Here is a 15049-nt window from a genome sequence, read left to right as displayed (position 1 = left end):
ACATTGCGCCTTAAATATTGTAAGACTGACATAATTCCGTCCTACCGAAAAAAGAAACAGATTTCGCAGTCAGGTTCTTGAGATAATGCTAGAGACGGAAGTCACTGGGGCTGTTGTCTCACACGTCAGATTGGCCGAGCGGTCTAAGGCGCCAGATTTAAGCTCTGGTTCCCGAAAGGGAGCGTGGGTTCGAACCCCACATCTGACAATGCATTTTAATCATTCAGAAACTAACCTACTCCATTCATGTTGTAGAACAAGTAAATTACGCAGAAACACGCCATGGAGGTTTTGCTAGGGAAGACAGTGGCAGCAGTGCTGGCGTCTCACGTCCCATAGGCTGAGCAGTCAAAAAGAAATAGCGGAACATACTTTTCCTGTGTCGAGTTTTAGCTCTTCTCACGGACGTTTCCGTGGTCGTTGTGTTGTGGCTCTGGGCTCGAAGCGACAGGCGAAAATGAGTCAACAGTGACACGTACGTGGTTCAATGAATGGCAGGGCCTTAATAAAGATAGATGAAACGGCGGTTGGGGTAGTGGAGTCCTGAAGCGGCCGTATTGCGCGGGCAATAAGCTCACCAAGTTAGACTGTTATTATGCTAATAACGAGGGGGCTGTGGGTTCGATCCCACCAAGGGCTATTCCATTTTGTTTCCCTAAAAGGCAAATCCCAAGTGATCTGTACAAGGACTAAGGCGTCCGCCCGTCTGGCGACGTTCTCGCCAACTTGTATGCCACGCCAAAGACACGGGTCCATGCCCGATCACCGAAATTCGACAGCGTTGGGCGTGGTTAGTACTCAGGTGGGTGACCAGCTAGGAAGTCCGCGAGCTATTGGTTTCTTCAGTTTTGCCTTTTTCCTTAGTTTTTGAGTCTGCTGCGCGGAAATCCTGCGGTCCAGCACGCTGACACCACTCTTGCTTCTCGGTACGCACAGGGGCGAACCTGCGGCCACTGTCAAATGAAAGAGTCCGTTGTGTGTTTGTCGATTTGGCGTCTCCCAGTCGTTTCTAGCGCCAGTCCTCTACATATACGGCCATTTGCAAGCGTCAGCTTTCGCGTCAGCCGAGCAAAGTCGAGACAAGTCGACACATGAGGACACACGATGCTGTGAATCGTAATCCGCACTAGCCTTCGCGGAGCGAGACGAGGGGTGGAGGAAAACCATTCGTACCACAACTGTTCGGAAATTCGAAGATCAAGTAGCGTTGAACACACTCTCCTGAGTAAAGGAGACAACTTCCGTGTGGTGTCCGGGTTTCGAACCCGGATCAGCTACTTGGGAAGCAACCACGCTGACCGACACACCACCACTGCCTTCCCCTACAAGCTGTTTGCGCCGTGATGTGTCGCCTTCCCTCCTGGCGCCAGAGGACGAAGGCTATCTCGCTGTAGGCGCTCAACGCCGAGTGGAAGGCGAACACATCTGAACCCGTTTTCCTGGTGCTGCTAGGGCGATATACTGTGACTAGGCGCAGAACTGACTTCCACTGAAGAAATCTGCCCTTTAATGCACATCAGGGCCAACACGAAATTTCTAATATGAAGTACTCACTGACGATCCAAAGACGTTTCAGTACGTATGCGTCGGTACCGCCGGGGCAGTGCCTAAGTATTGTAAAGTGAAGGTGACAGTTCGATCCTCACACGAAGTATTTCATTGGCTTCCCACGAGTACGTAATGCACAGCGTGGCTGTTGCTAGGAAACGGCCTTAGATGCCGTTTGCTAATATCTGCTTTCTTTTGCGTCAATGTGGAAATTATCCTATTACTAAATACAGTTGTGCTGGTTACAGTTCAAACTGGATACGACGGAAGAGCGCGGGATGCGTTTCCTACGCCACATCTGACATTGCGCCTTAAATATTGTAAGACTGACATAATTCCGTCCTACCGAAAAAAGAAACAGATTTCGCAGTCAGGTTCTTGAGATAATGCTAGAGACGGAAGTCACTGGGGCTGTTGTCTCACACGTCAGATTGGCCGAGCGGTCTAAGGCGCCAGATTTAAGCTCTGGTTCCCGAAAGGGAGCGTGGGTTCGAACCCCACATCTGACAATGCATTTTAATCATTCAGAAACTAACCTACTCCATTCATGTTGTAGAACAAGTAAATTACGCAGAAACACGCCATGGAGGTTTTGCTAGGGAAGACAGTGGCAGCAGTGCTGGCGTCTCACGTCCCATAGGCTGAGCAGTCAAAAAGAAATAGCGGAACATACTTTTCCTGTGTCGAGTTTTAGCTCTTCTCACGGACGTTTCCGTGGTCGTTGTGTTGTGGCTCTGGGCTCGAAGCGACAGGCGAAAATGAGTCAACAGTGACACGTACGTGGTTCAATGAATGGCAGGGCCTTAATAAAGATAGATGAAACGGCGGTTGGGGTAGTGGAGTCCTGAAGCGGCCGTATTGCGCGGGCAATAAGCTCACCAAGTTAGACTGTTATTATGCTAATAACGAGGGGGCTGTGGGTTCGATCCCACCAAGGGCTATTCCATTTTGTTTCCCTAAAAGGCAAATCCCAAGTGATCTGTACAAGGACTAAGGCGTCCGCCCGTCTGGCGACGTTCTCGCCAACTTGTATGCCACGCCAAAGACACGGGTCCATGCCCGATCACCGAAATTCGACAGCGTTGGGCGTGGTTAGTACTCAGGTGGGTGACCAGCTAGGAAGTCCGCGAGCTATTGGTTTCTTCAGTTTTGCCTTTTTCCTTAGTTTTTGAGTCTGCTGCGCGGAAATCCTGCGGTCCAGCACGCTGACACCTCTCTTGCTTCTCGGTACGCACAGGGGCGAACCTGCGGCCACTGTCAAATGAAAGAGTCCGTTGTGTGTTTGTCGATTTGGCGTCTCCCAGTCGTTTCTAGCGCCAGTCCTCTACATATACGGCCATTTGCAAGCGTCAGCTTTCGCGTCAGCCGAGCAAAGTCGAGACAAGTCGACACATGAGGACACACGATGCTGTGAATCGTAATCCGCACTAGCCTTCGCGGAGCGAGACGAGGGGTGGAGGAAAACCATTCGTACCACAACTGTTCGGAAATTCGAAGATCAAGTAGCGTTGAACACACTCTCCTGAGTAAAGGAGACAACTTCCGTGTGGTGTCCGGGTTTCGAACCCGGATCAGCTACTTGGGAAGCAACCACGCTGACCGACACACCACCACTGCCTTCCCCTACAAGCTGTTTGCGCCGTGATGTGTCGCCTTCCCTCCTGGCGCCAGAGGACGAAGGCTATCTCGCTGTAGGCGCTCAACGCCGAGTGGAAGGCGAACACATCTGAACCCGTTTTCCTGGTGCTGCTAGGGTGATATACTGTGACTAGGCGCAGAACTGACTTCCACTGAAGAAATCTGCCCTTTAATGCACATCAGGGCCAACACGAAATTTCTAATATGAAGTACTCACTGACGATCCAAAGACGTTTCAGTACGTATGCGTCGGTACCGCCGGGGCAGTGCCTAAGTATTGTAAAGTGAAGGTGACAGTTCGATCCTCACACGAAGTATTTCATTGGCTTCCCACGAGTACGTAATGCACAGCGTGGCTGTTGCTAGGAAACGGCCTTAGATGCCGTTTGCTAATATCTGCTTTCTTTTGCGTCAATGTGGAAATTATCCTATTACTAAATACAGTTGTGCTGGTTACAGTTCAAACTGGATACGACGGAAGAGCGCGGGATGCGTTTCCTACGCCACATCTGACATTGCGCCTTAAATATTGTAAGACTGACATAATTCCGTCCTACCGAAAAAAGAAACAGATTTCGCAGTCAGGTTCTTGAGATAATGCTAGAGACGGAAGTCACTGGGGCTGTTGTCTCACACGTCAGATTGGCCGAGCGGTCTAAGGCGCCAGATTTAAGCTCTGGTTCCCGAAAGGGAGCGTGGGTTCGAACCCCACATCTAACAATGCATTTTAATCATTCAGAAACTAACCTACTCCATTCATGTTGTAGAACAAGTAAATTACGCAGAAACACGCCATGGAGGTTTTGCTAGGGAAGACAGTGGCAGCAGTGCTGGCGTCTCACGTCCCATAGGCTGAGCAGTCAAAAAGAAATAGCGGAACATACTTTTCCTGTGTCGAGTTTTAGCTCTTCTCACGGACGTTTCCGTGGTCGTTGTGTTGTGGCTCTGGGCTCGAAGCGACAGGCGAAAATGAGTCAACAGTGACACGTACGTGGTTCAATGAATGGCAGGGCCTTAATAAAGATAGATGAAACGGCGGTTGGGGTAGTGGAGTCCTGAAGCGGCCGTATTGCGCGGGCAATAAGCTCACCAAGTTAGACTGTTATTATGCTAATAACGAGGGGGCTGTGGGTTCGATCCCACCAAGGGCTATTCCATTTTGTTTCCCTAAAAGGCAAATCCCAAGTGATCTGTACAAGGACTAAGGCGTCCGCCCGTCTGGCGACGTTCTCGCCAACTTGTATGCCACGCCAAAGACACGGGTCCATGCCCGATCACCGAAATTCGACAGCGTTGGGCGTGGTTAGTACTCAGGTGGGTGACCAGCTAGGAAGTCCGCGAGCTATTGGTTTCTTCAGTTTTGCCTTTTTCCTTAGTTTTTGAGTCTGCTGCGCGGAAATCCTGCGGTCCAGCACGCTGACACCTCTCTTGCTTCTCGGTACGCACAGGGGCGAACCTGCGGCCACTGTCAAATGAAAGAGTCCGTTGTGTGTTTGTCGATTTGGCGTCTCCCAGTCGTTTCTAGCGCCAGTCCTCTACATATACGGCCATTTGCAAGCGTCAGCTTTCGCGTCAGCCGAGCAAAGTCGAGACAAGTCGACACATGAGGACACACGATGCTGTGAATCGTAATCCGCACTAGCCTTCGCGGAGCGAGACGAGGGGTGGAGGAAAACCATTCGTACCACAACTGTTCGGAAATTCGAAGATCAAGTAGCGTTGAACACACTCTCCTGAGTAAAGGAGACAACTTCCGTGTGGTGTCCGGGTTTCGAACCCGGATCAGCTACTTGGGAAGCAACCACGCTGACCGACACACCACCACTGCCTTCCCCTACAAGCTGTTTGCGCCGTGATGTGTCGCCTTCCCTCCTGGCGCCAGAGGACGAAGGCTATCTCGCTGTAGGCGCTCAACGCCGAGTGGAAGGCGAACACATCTGAACCCGTTTTCCTGGTGCTGCTAGGGCGATATACTGTGACTAGGCGCAGAACTGACTTCCACTGAAGAAATCTGCCCTTTAATGCACATCAGGGCCAACACGAAATTTCTAATATGAAGTACTCACTGACGATCCAAAGACGTTTCAGTACGTATGCGTCGGTACCGCCGGGGCAGTGCCTAAGTATTGTAAAGTGAAGGTGACAGTTCGATCCTCACACGAAGTATTTCATTGGCTTCCCACGAGTACGTAATGCACAGCGTGGCTGTTGCTAGGAAACGGCCTTAGATGCCGTTTGCTAATATCTGCTTTCTTTTGCGTCAATGTGGAAATTATCCTATTACTAAATACAGTTGTGCTGGTTACAGTTCAAACTGGATACGACGGAAGAGCGCGGGATGCGTTTCCTACGCCACATCTGACATTGCGCCTTAAATATTGTAAGACTGACATAATTCCGTCCTACCGAAAAAAGAAACAGATTTCGCAGTCAGGTTCTTGAGATAATGCTAGAGACGGAAGTCACTGGGGCTGTTGTCTCACACGTCAGATTGGCCGAGCGGTCTAAGGCGCCAGATTTAAGCTCTGGTTCCCGAAAGGGAGCGTGGGTTCGAACCCCACATCTGACAATGCATTTTAATCATTCAGAAACTAACCTACTCCATTCATGTTGTAGAACAAGTAAATTACGCAGAAACACGCCATGGAGGTTTTGCTAGGGAAGACAGTGGCAGCAGTGCTGGCGTCTCACGTCCCATAGGCTGAGCAGTCAAAAAGAAATAGCGGAACATACTTTTCCTGTGTCGAGTTTTAGCTCTTCTCACGGACGTTTCCGTGGTCGTTGTGTTGTGGCTCTGGGCTCGAAGCGACAGGCGAAAATGAGTCAACAGTGACACGTACGTGGTTCAATGAATGGCAGGGCCTTAATAAAGATAGATGAAACGGCGGTTGGGGTAGTGGAGTCCTGAAGCGGCCGTATTGCGCGGGCAATAAGCTCACCAAGTTAGACTGTTATTATGCTAATAACGAGGGGGCTGTGGGTTCGATCCCACCAAGGGCTATTCCATTTTGTTTCCCTAAAAGGCAAATCCCAAGTGATCTGTACAAGGACTAAGGCGTCCGCCCGTCTGGCGACGTTCTCGCCAACTTGTATGCCACGCCAAAGACACGGGTCCATGCCCGATCACCGAAATTCGACAGCGTTGGGCGTGGTTAGTACTCAGGTGGGTGACCAGCTAGGAAGTCCGCGAGCTATTGGTTTCTTCAGTTTTGCCTTTTTCCTTAGTTTTTGAGTCTGCTGCGCGGAAATCCTGCGGTCCAGCACGCTGACACCTCTCTTGCTTCTCGGTACGCACAGGGGCGAACCTGCGGCCACTGTCAAATGAAAGAGTCCGTTGTGTGTTTGTCGATTTGGCGTCTCCCAGTCGTTTCTAGCGCCAGTCCTCTACATATACGGCCATTTGCAAGCGTCAGCTTTCGCGTCAGCCGAGCAAAGTCGAGACAAGTCGACACATGAGGACACACGATGCTGTGAATCGTAATCCGCACTAGCCTTCGCGGAGCGAGACGAGGGGTGGAGGAAAACCATTCGTACCACAACTGTTCGGAAATTCGAAGATCAAGTAGCGTTGAACACACTCTCCTGAGTAAAGGAGACAACTTCCGTGTGGTGTCCGGGTTTCGAACCCGGATCAGCTACTTGGGAAGCAACCACGCTGACCGACACACCACCACTGCCTTCCCCTACAAGCTGTTTGCGCCGTGATGTGTCGCCTTCCCTCCTGGCGCCAGAGGACGAAGGCTATCTCGCTGTAGGCGCTCAACGCCGAGTGGAAGGCGAACACATCTGAACCCGTTTTCCTGGTGCTGCTAGGGCGATATACTGTGACTAGGCGCAGAACTGACTTCCACTGAAGAAATCTGCCCTTTAATGCACATCAGGGCCAACACGAAATTTCTAATATGAAGTACTCACTGACGATCCAAAGACGTTTCAGTACGTATGCGTCGGTACCGCCGGGGCAGTGCCTAAGTATTGTAAAGTGAAGGTGACAGTTCGATCCTCACACGAAGTATTTCATTGGCTTCCCACGAGTACGTAATGCACAGCGTGGCTGTTGCTAGGAAACGGCCTTAGATGCCGTTTGCTAATATCTGCTTTCTTTTGCGTCAATGTGGAAATTATCCTATTACTAAATACAGTTGTGCTGGTTACAGTTCAAACTGGATACGACGGAAGAGCGCGGGATGCGTTTCCTACGCCACATCTGACATTGCGCCTTAAATATTGTAAGACTGACATAATTCCGTCCTACCGAAAAAAGAAACAGATTTCGCAGTCAGGTTCTTGAGATAATGCTAGAGACGGAAGTCACTGGGGCTGTTGTCTCACACGTCAGATTGGCCGAGCGGTCTAAGGCGCCAGATTTAAGCTCTGGTTCCCGAAAGGGAGCGTGGGTTCGAACCCCACATCTGACAATGCATTTTAATCATTCAGAAACTAACCTACTCCATTCATGTTGTAGAACAAGTAAATTACGCAGAAACACGCCATGGAGGTTTTGCTAGGGAAGACAGTGGCAGCAGTGCTGGCGTCTCACGTCCCATAGGCTGAGCAGTCAAAAAGAAATAGCGGAACATACTTTTCCTGTGTCGAGTTTTAGCTCTTCTCACGGACGTTTCCGTGGTCGTTGTGTTGTGGCTCTGGGCTCGAAGCGACAGGCGAAAATGAGTCAACAGTGACACGTACGTGGTTCAATGAATGGCAGGGCCTTAATAAAGATAGATGAAACGGCGGTTGGGGTAGTGGAGTCCTGAAGCGGCCGTATTGCGCGGGCAATAAGCTCACCAAGTTAGACTGTTATTATGCTAATAACGAGGGGGCTGTGGGTTCGATCCCACCAAGGGCTATTCCATTTTGTTTCCCTAAAAGGCAAATCCCAAGTGATCTGTACAAGGACTAAGGCGTCCGCCCGTCTGGCGACGTTCTCGCCAACTTGTATGCCACGCCAAAGACACGGGTCCATGCCCGATCACCGAAATTCGACAGCGTTGGGCGTGGTTAGTACTCAGGTGGGTGACCAGCTAGGAAGTCCGCGAGCTATTGGTTTCTTCAGTTTTGCCTTTTTCCTTAGTTTTTGAGTCTGCTGCGCGGAAATCCTGCGGTCCAGCACGCTGACACCTCTCTTGCTTCTCGGTACGCACAGGGGCGAACCTGCGGCCACTGTCAAATGAAAGAGTCCGTTGTGTGTTTGTCGATTTGGCGTCTCCCAGTCGTTTCTAGCGCCAGTCCTCTACATATACGGCCATTTGCAAGCGTCAGCTTTCGCGTCAGCCGAGCAAAGTCGAGACAAGTCGACACATGAGGACACACGATGCTGTGAATCGTAATCCGCACTAGCCTTCGCGGAGCGAGACGAGGGGTGGAGGAAAACCATTCGTACCACAACTGTTCGGAAATTCGAAGATCAAGTAGCGTTGAACACACTCTCCTGAGTAAAGGAGACAACTTCCGTGTGGTGTCCGGGTTTCGAACCCGGATCAGCTACTTGGGAAGCAACCACGCTGACCGACACACCACCACTGCCTTCCCCTACAAGCTGTTTGCGCCGTGATGTGTCGCCTTCCCTCCTGGCGCCAGAGGACGAAGGCTATCTCGCTGTAGGCGCTCAACGCCGAGTGGAAGGCGAACACATCTGAACCCGTTTTCCTGGTGCTGCTAGGGCGATATACTGTGACTAGGCGCAGAACTGACTTCCACTGAAGAAATCTGCCCTTTAATGCACATCAGGGCCAACACGAAATTTCTAATATGAAGTACTCACTGACGATCCAAAGACGTTTCAGTACGTATGCGTCGGTACCGCCGGGGCAGTGCCTAAGTATTGTAAAGTGAAGGTGACAGTTCGATCCTCACACGAAGTATTTCATTGGCTTCCCACGAGTACGTAATGCACAGCGTGGCTGTTGCTAGGAAACGGCCTTAGATGCCGTTTGCTAATATCTGCTTTCTTTTGCGTCAATGTGGAAATTATCCTATTACTAAATACAGTTGTGCTGGTTACAGTTCAAACTGGATACGACGGAAGAGCGCGGGATGCGTTTCCTACGCCACATCTGACATTGCGCCTTAAATATTGTAAGACTGACATAATTCCGTCCTACCGAAAAAAGAAACAGATTTCGCAGTCAGGTTCTTGAGATAATGCTAGAGACGGAAGTCACTGGGGCTGTTGTCTCACACGTCAGATTGGCCGAGCGGTCTAAGGCGCCAGATTTAAGCTCTGGTTCCCGAAAGGGAGCGTGGGTTCGAACCCCACATCTGACAATGCATTTTAATCATTCAGAAACTAACCTACTCCATTCATGTTGTAGAACAAGTAAATTACGCAGAAACACGCCATGGAGGTTTTGCTAGGGAAGACAGTGGCAGCAGTGCTGGCGTCTCACGTCCCATAGGCTGAGCAGTCAAAAAGAAATAGCGGAACATACTTTTCCTGTGTCGAGTTTTAGCTCTTCTCACGGACGTTTCCGTGGTCGTTGTGTTGTGGCTCTGGGCTCGAAGCGACAGGCGAAAATGAGTCAACAGTGACACGTACGTGGTTCAATGAATGGCAGGGCCTTAATAAAGATAGATGAAACGGCGGTTGGGGTAGTGGAGTCCTGAAGCGGCCGTATTGCGCGGGCAATAAGCTCACCAAGTTAGACTGTTATTATGCTAATAACGAGGGGGCTGTGGGTTCGATCCCACCAAGGGCTATTCCATTTTGTTTCCCTAAAAGGCAAATCCCAAGTGATCTGTACAAGGACTAAGGCGTCCGCCCGTCTGGCGACGTTCTCGCCAACTTGTATGCCACGCCAAAGACACGGGTCCATGCCCGATCACCGAAATTCGACAGCGTTGGGCGTGGTTAGTACTCAGGTGGGTGACCAGCTAGGAAGTCCGCGAGCTATTGGTTTCTTCAGTTTTGCCTTTTTCCTTAGTTTTTGAGTCTGCTGCGCGGAAATCCTGCGGTCCAGCACGCTGACACCTCTCTTGCTTCTCGGTACGCACAGGGGCGAACCTGCGGCCACTGTCAAATGAAAGAGTCCGTTGTGTGTTTGTCGATTTGGCGTCTCCCAGTCGTTTCTAGCGCCAGTCCTCTACATATACGGCCATTTGCAAGCGTCAGCTTTCGCGTCAGCCGAGCAAAGTCGAGACAAGTCGACACATGAGGACACACGATGCTGTGAATCGTAATCCGCACTAGCCTTCGCGGAGCGAGACGAGGGGTGGAGGAAAACCATTCGTACCACAACTGTTCGGAAATTCGAAGATCAAGTAGCGTTGAACACACTCTCCCGAGTAAAGGAGACAACTTCCGTGTGGTGTCCGGGTTTCGAACCCGGATCAGCTACTTGGGAAGCAACCACGCTGACCGACACACCACCACTGCCTTCCCCTACAAGCTGTTTGCGCCGTGATGTGTCGCCTTCCCTCCTGGCGCCAGAGGACGAAGGCTATCTCGCTGTAGGCGCTCAACGCCGAGTGGAAGGCGAACACATCTGAACCCGTTTTCCTGGTGCTGCTAGGGCGATATACTGTGACTAGGCGCAGAACTGACTTCCACTGAAGAAATCTGCCCTTTAATGCACATCAGGGCCAACACGAAATTTCTAATATGAAGTACTCACTGACGATCCAAAGACGTTTCAGTACGTATGCGTCGGTACCGCCGGGGCAGTGCCTAAGTATTGTAAAGTGAAGGTGACAGTTCGATCCTCACACGAAGTATTTCATTGGCTTCCCACGAGTACGTAATGCACAGCGTGGCTGTTGCTAGGAAACGGCCTTAGATGCCGTTTGCTAATATCTGCTTTCTTTTGCGTCAATGTGGAAATTATCCTATTACTAAATACAGTTGTGCTGGTTACAGTTCAAACTGGATACGACGGAAGAGCGCGGGATGCGTTTCCTACGCCACATCTGACATTGCGCCTTAAATATTGTAAGACTGACATAATTCCGTCCTACCGAAAAAAGAAACAGATTTCGCAGTCAGGTTCTTGAGATAATGCTAGAGACGGAAGTCACTGGGGCTGTTGTCTCACACGTCAGATTGGCCGAGCGGTCTAAGGCGCCAGATTTAAGCTCTGGTTCCCGAAAGGGAGCGTGGGTTCGAACCCCACATCTGACAATGCATTTTAATCATTCAGAAACTAACCTACTCCATTCATGTTGTAGAACAAGTAAATTACGCAGAAACACGCCATGGAGGTTTTGCTAGGGAAGACAGTGGCAGCAGTGCTGGCGTCTCACGTCCCATAGGCTGAGCAGTCAAAAAGAAATAGCGGAACATACTTTTCCTGTGTCGAGTTTTAGCTCTTCTCACGGACGTTTCCGTGGTCGTTGTGTTGTGGCTCTGGGCTCGAAGCGACAGGCGAAAATGAGTCAACAGTGACACGTACGTGGTTCAATGAATGGCAGGGCCTTAATAAAGATAGATGAAACGGCGGTTGGGGTAGTGGAGTCCTGAAGCGGCCGTATTGCGCGGGCAATAAGCTCACCAAGTTAGACTGTTATTATGCTAATAACGAGGGGGCTGTGGGTTCGATCCCACCAAGGGCTATTCCATTTTGTTTCCCTAAAAGGCAAATCCCAAGTGATCTGTACAAGGACTAAGGCGTCCGCCCGTCTGGCGACGTTCTCGCCAACTTGTATGCCACGCCAAAGACACGGGTCCATGCCCGATCACCGAAATTCGACAGCGTTGGGCGTGGTTAGTACTCAGGTGGGTGACCAGCTAGGAAGTCCGCGAGCTATTGGTTTCTTCAGTTTTGCCTTTTTCCTTAGTTTTTGAGTCTGCTGCGCGGAAATCCTGCGGTCCAGCACGCTGACACCTCTCTTGCTTCTCGGTACGCACAGGGGCGAACCTGCGGCCACTGTCAAATGAAAGAGTCCGTTGTGTGTTTGTCGATTTGGCGTCTCCCAGTCGTTTCTAGCGCCAGTCCTCTACATATACGGCCATTTGCAAGCGTCAGCTTTCGCGTCAGCCGAGCAAAGTCGAGACAAGTCGACACATGAGGACACACGATGCTGTGAATCGTAATCCGCACTAGCCTTCGCGGAGCGAGACGAGGGGTGGAGGAAAACCATTCGTACCACAACTGTTCGGAAATTCGAAGATCAAGTAGCGTTGAACACACTCTCCTGAGTAAAGGAGACAACTTCCGTGTGGTGTCCGGGTTTCGAACCCGGATCAGCTACTTGGGAAGCAACCACGCTGACCGACACACCACCACTGCCTTCCCCTACAAGCTGTTTGCGCCGTGATGTGTCGCCTTCCCTCCTGGCGCCAGAGGACGAAGGCTATCTCGCTGTAGGCGCTCAACGCCGAGTGGAAGGCGAACACATCTGAACCCGTTTTCCTGGTGCTGCTAGGGCGATATACTGTGACTAGGCGCAGAACTGACTTCCACTGAAGAAATCTGCCCTTTAATGCACATCAGGGCCAACACGAAATTTCTAATATGAAGTACTCACTGACGATCCAAAGACGTTTCAGTACGTATGCGTCGGTACCGCCGGGGCAGTGCCTAAGTATTGTAAAGTGAAGGTGACAGTTCGATCCTCACACGAAGTATTTCATTGGCTTCCCACGAGTACGTAATGCACAGCGTGGCTGTTGCTAGGAAACGGCCTTAGATGCCGTTTGCTAATATCTGCTTTCTTTTGCGTCAATGTGGAAATTATCCTATTACTAAATACAGTTGTGCTGGTTACAGTTCAAACTGGATACGACGGAAGAGCGCGGGATGCGTTTCCTACGCCACATCTGACATTGCGCCTTAAATATTGTAAGACTGACATAATTCCGTCCTACCGAAAAAAGAAACAGATTTCGCAGTCAGGTTCTTGAGATAATGCTAGAGACGGAAGTCACTGGGGCTGTTGTCTCACACGTCAGATTGGCCGAGCGGTCTAAGGCGCCAGATTTAAGCTCTGGTTCCCGAAAGGGAGCGTGGGTTCGAACCCCACATCTGACAATGCATTTTAATCATTCAGAAACTAACCTACTCCATTCATGTTGTAGAACAAGTAAATTACGCAGAAACACGCCATGGAGGTTTTGCTAGGGAAGACAGTGGCAGCAGTGCTGGCGTCTCACGTCCCATAGGCTGAGCAGTCAAAAAGAAATAGCGGAACATACTTTTCCTGTGTCGAGTTTTAGCTCTTCTCACGGACGTTTCCGTGGTCGTTGTGTTGTGGCTCTGGGCTCGAAGCGACAGGCGAAAATGAGTCAACAGTGACACGTACGTGGTTCAATGAATGGCAGGGCCTTAATAAAGATAGATGAAACGGCGGTTGGGGTAGTGGAGTCCTGAAGCGGCCGTATTGCGCGGGCAATAAGCTCACCAAGTTAGACTGTTATTATGCTAATAACGAGGGGGCTGTGGGTTCGATCCCACCAAGGGCTATTCCATTTTGTTTCCCTAAAAGGCAAATCCCAAGTGATCTGTACAAGGACTAAGGCGTCCGCCCGTCTGGCGACGTTCTCGCCAACTTGTATGCCACGCCAAAGACACGGGTCCATGCCCGATCACCGAAATTCGACAGCGTTGGGCGTGGTTAGTACTCAGGTGGGTGACCAGCTAGGAAGTCCGCGAGCTATTGGTTTCTTCAGTTTTGCCTTTTTCCTTAGTTTTTGAGTCTGCTGCGCGGAAATCCTGCGGTCCAGCACGCTGACACCTCTCTTGCTTCTCGGTACGCACAGGGGCGAACCTGCGGCCACTGTCAAATGAAAGAGTCCGTTGTGTGTTTGTCGATTTGGCGTCTCCCAGTCGTTTCTAGCGCCAGTCCTCTACATATACGGCCATTTGCAAGCGTCAGCTTTCGCGTCAGCCGAGCAAAGTCGAGACAAGTCGACACATGAGGACACACGATGCTGTGAATCGTAATCCGCACTAGCCTTCGCGGAGCGAGACGAGGGGTGGAGGAAAACCATTCGTACCACAACTGTTCGGAAATTCGAAGATCAAGTAGCGTTGAACACACTCTCCTGAGTAAAGGAGACAACTTCCGTGTGGTGTCCGGGTTTCGAACCCGGATCAGCTACTTGGGAAGCAACCACGCTGACCGACACACCACCACTGCCTTCCCCTACAAGCTGTTTGCGCCGTGATGTGTCGCCTTCCCTCCTGGCGCCAGAGGACGAAGGCTATCTCGCTGTAGGCGCTCAACGCCGAGTGGAAGGCGAACACATCTGAACCCGTTTTCCTGGTGCTGCTAGGGCGATATACTGTGACTAGGCGCAGAACTGACTTCCACTGAAGAAATCTGCCCTTTAATGCACATCAGGGCCAACACGAAATTTCTAATATGAAGTACTCACTGACGATCCAAAGACGTTTCAGTACGTATGCGTCGGTACCGCCGGGGCAGTGCCTAAGTATTGTAAAGTGAAGGTGACAGTTCGATCCTCACACGAAGTATTTCATTGGCTTCCCACGAGTACGTAATGCACAGCGTGGCTGTTGCTAGGAAACGGCCTTAGATGCCGTTTGCTAATATCTGCTTTCTTTTGCGTCAATGTGGAAATTATCCTATTACTAAATACAGTTGTGCTGGTTACAGTTCAAACTGGATACGACGGAAGAGCGCGGGATGCGTTTCCTACGCCACATCTGACATTGCGCCTTAAATATTGTAAGACTGACATAATTCCGTCCTACCGAAAAAAGAAACAGATTTCGCAGTCAGGTTCTTGAGATAATGCTAGAGACGGAAGTCACTGGGGCTGTTGTCTCACACGTCAGATTGGCCGAGCGGTCTAAGGCGCCAGATTTAAGCTCTGGTTCCCGAAAGGGAGCGTGGGTTCGAACCCCACATCTGACAATGCATTTTAATCATTCAGAAACTAACCTACTCCATTCATGTTGTAGAA

General features: G+C 50.6%; 9 non-coding genes across 9 annotated transcripts; all 9 read left to right on the top strand.

Annotated features, from left to right (window-relative positions):
* Positions 1-124: 124 nt before the first annotated feature.
* Trnal-uaa (transfer RNA leucine (anticodon UAA)) lies at positions 125-208 on the top strand. The gene has a single exon. It is a non-coding gene; the product is annotated as a tRNA-Leu (tRNA).
* A 1765-nt stretch (positions 209-1973) lies between these two features.
* On the top strand, positions 1974-2057 carry Trnal-uaa (transfer RNA leucine (anticodon UAA)). Its single transcript has one exon. It is a non-coding gene; the product is annotated as a tRNA-Leu (tRNA).
* A 1765-nt stretch (positions 2058-3822) lies between these two features.
* Positions 3823-3906, top strand: Trnal-uaa (transfer RNA leucine (anticodon UAA)). The gene has a single exon. It is a non-coding gene; the product is annotated as a tRNA-Leu (tRNA).
* Positions 3907-5671: 1765 nt separating this feature from the next.
* On the top strand, positions 5672-5755 carry Trnal-uaa (transfer RNA leucine (anticodon UAA)). Its single transcript has one exon. It is a non-coding gene; the product is annotated as a tRNA-Leu (tRNA).
* Positions 5756-7520: 1765 nt separating this feature from the next.
* Trnal-uaa (transfer RNA leucine (anticodon UAA)) lies at positions 7521-7604 on the top strand. Its single transcript has one exon. It is a non-coding gene; the product is annotated as a tRNA-Leu (tRNA).
* Positions 7605-9369: 1765 nt separating this feature from the next.
* On the top strand, positions 9370-9453 carry Trnal-uaa (transfer RNA leucine (anticodon UAA)). The gene has a single exon. It is a non-coding gene; the product is annotated as a tRNA-Leu (tRNA).
* A 1765-nt stretch (positions 9454-11218) lies between these two features.
* Trnal-uaa (transfer RNA leucine (anticodon UAA)) lies at positions 11219-11302 on the top strand. Its single transcript has one exon. It is a non-coding gene; the product is annotated as a tRNA-Leu (tRNA).
* Positions 11303-13067: 1765 nt separating this feature from the next.
* Trnal-uaa (transfer RNA leucine (anticodon UAA)) lies at positions 13068-13151 on the top strand. The gene has a single exon. It is a non-coding gene; the product is annotated as a tRNA-Leu (tRNA).
* Positions 13152-14916: 1765 nt separating this feature from the next.
* On the top strand, positions 14917-15000 carry Trnal-uaa (transfer RNA leucine (anticodon UAA)). The gene has a single exon. It is a non-coding gene; the product is annotated as a tRNA-Leu (tRNA).
* The last annotated feature ends 49 nt before the right edge of the window (positions 15001-15049 follow it).

This window comes from Schistocerca gregaria, chromosome 7 (assembly GCF_023897955.1).
Source record: "Schistocerca gregaria isolate iqSchGreg1 chromosome 7, iqSchGreg1.2, whole genome shotgun sequence".
Classification (NCBI taxonomy): Eukaryota; Metazoa; Arthropoda; class Insecta; order Orthoptera; family Acrididae; genus Schistocerca; species Schistocerca gregaria.
Note: the sequence above shows the minus strand (reverse complement) of the source record. Positions and strands in the feature narration are given on the sequence as shown.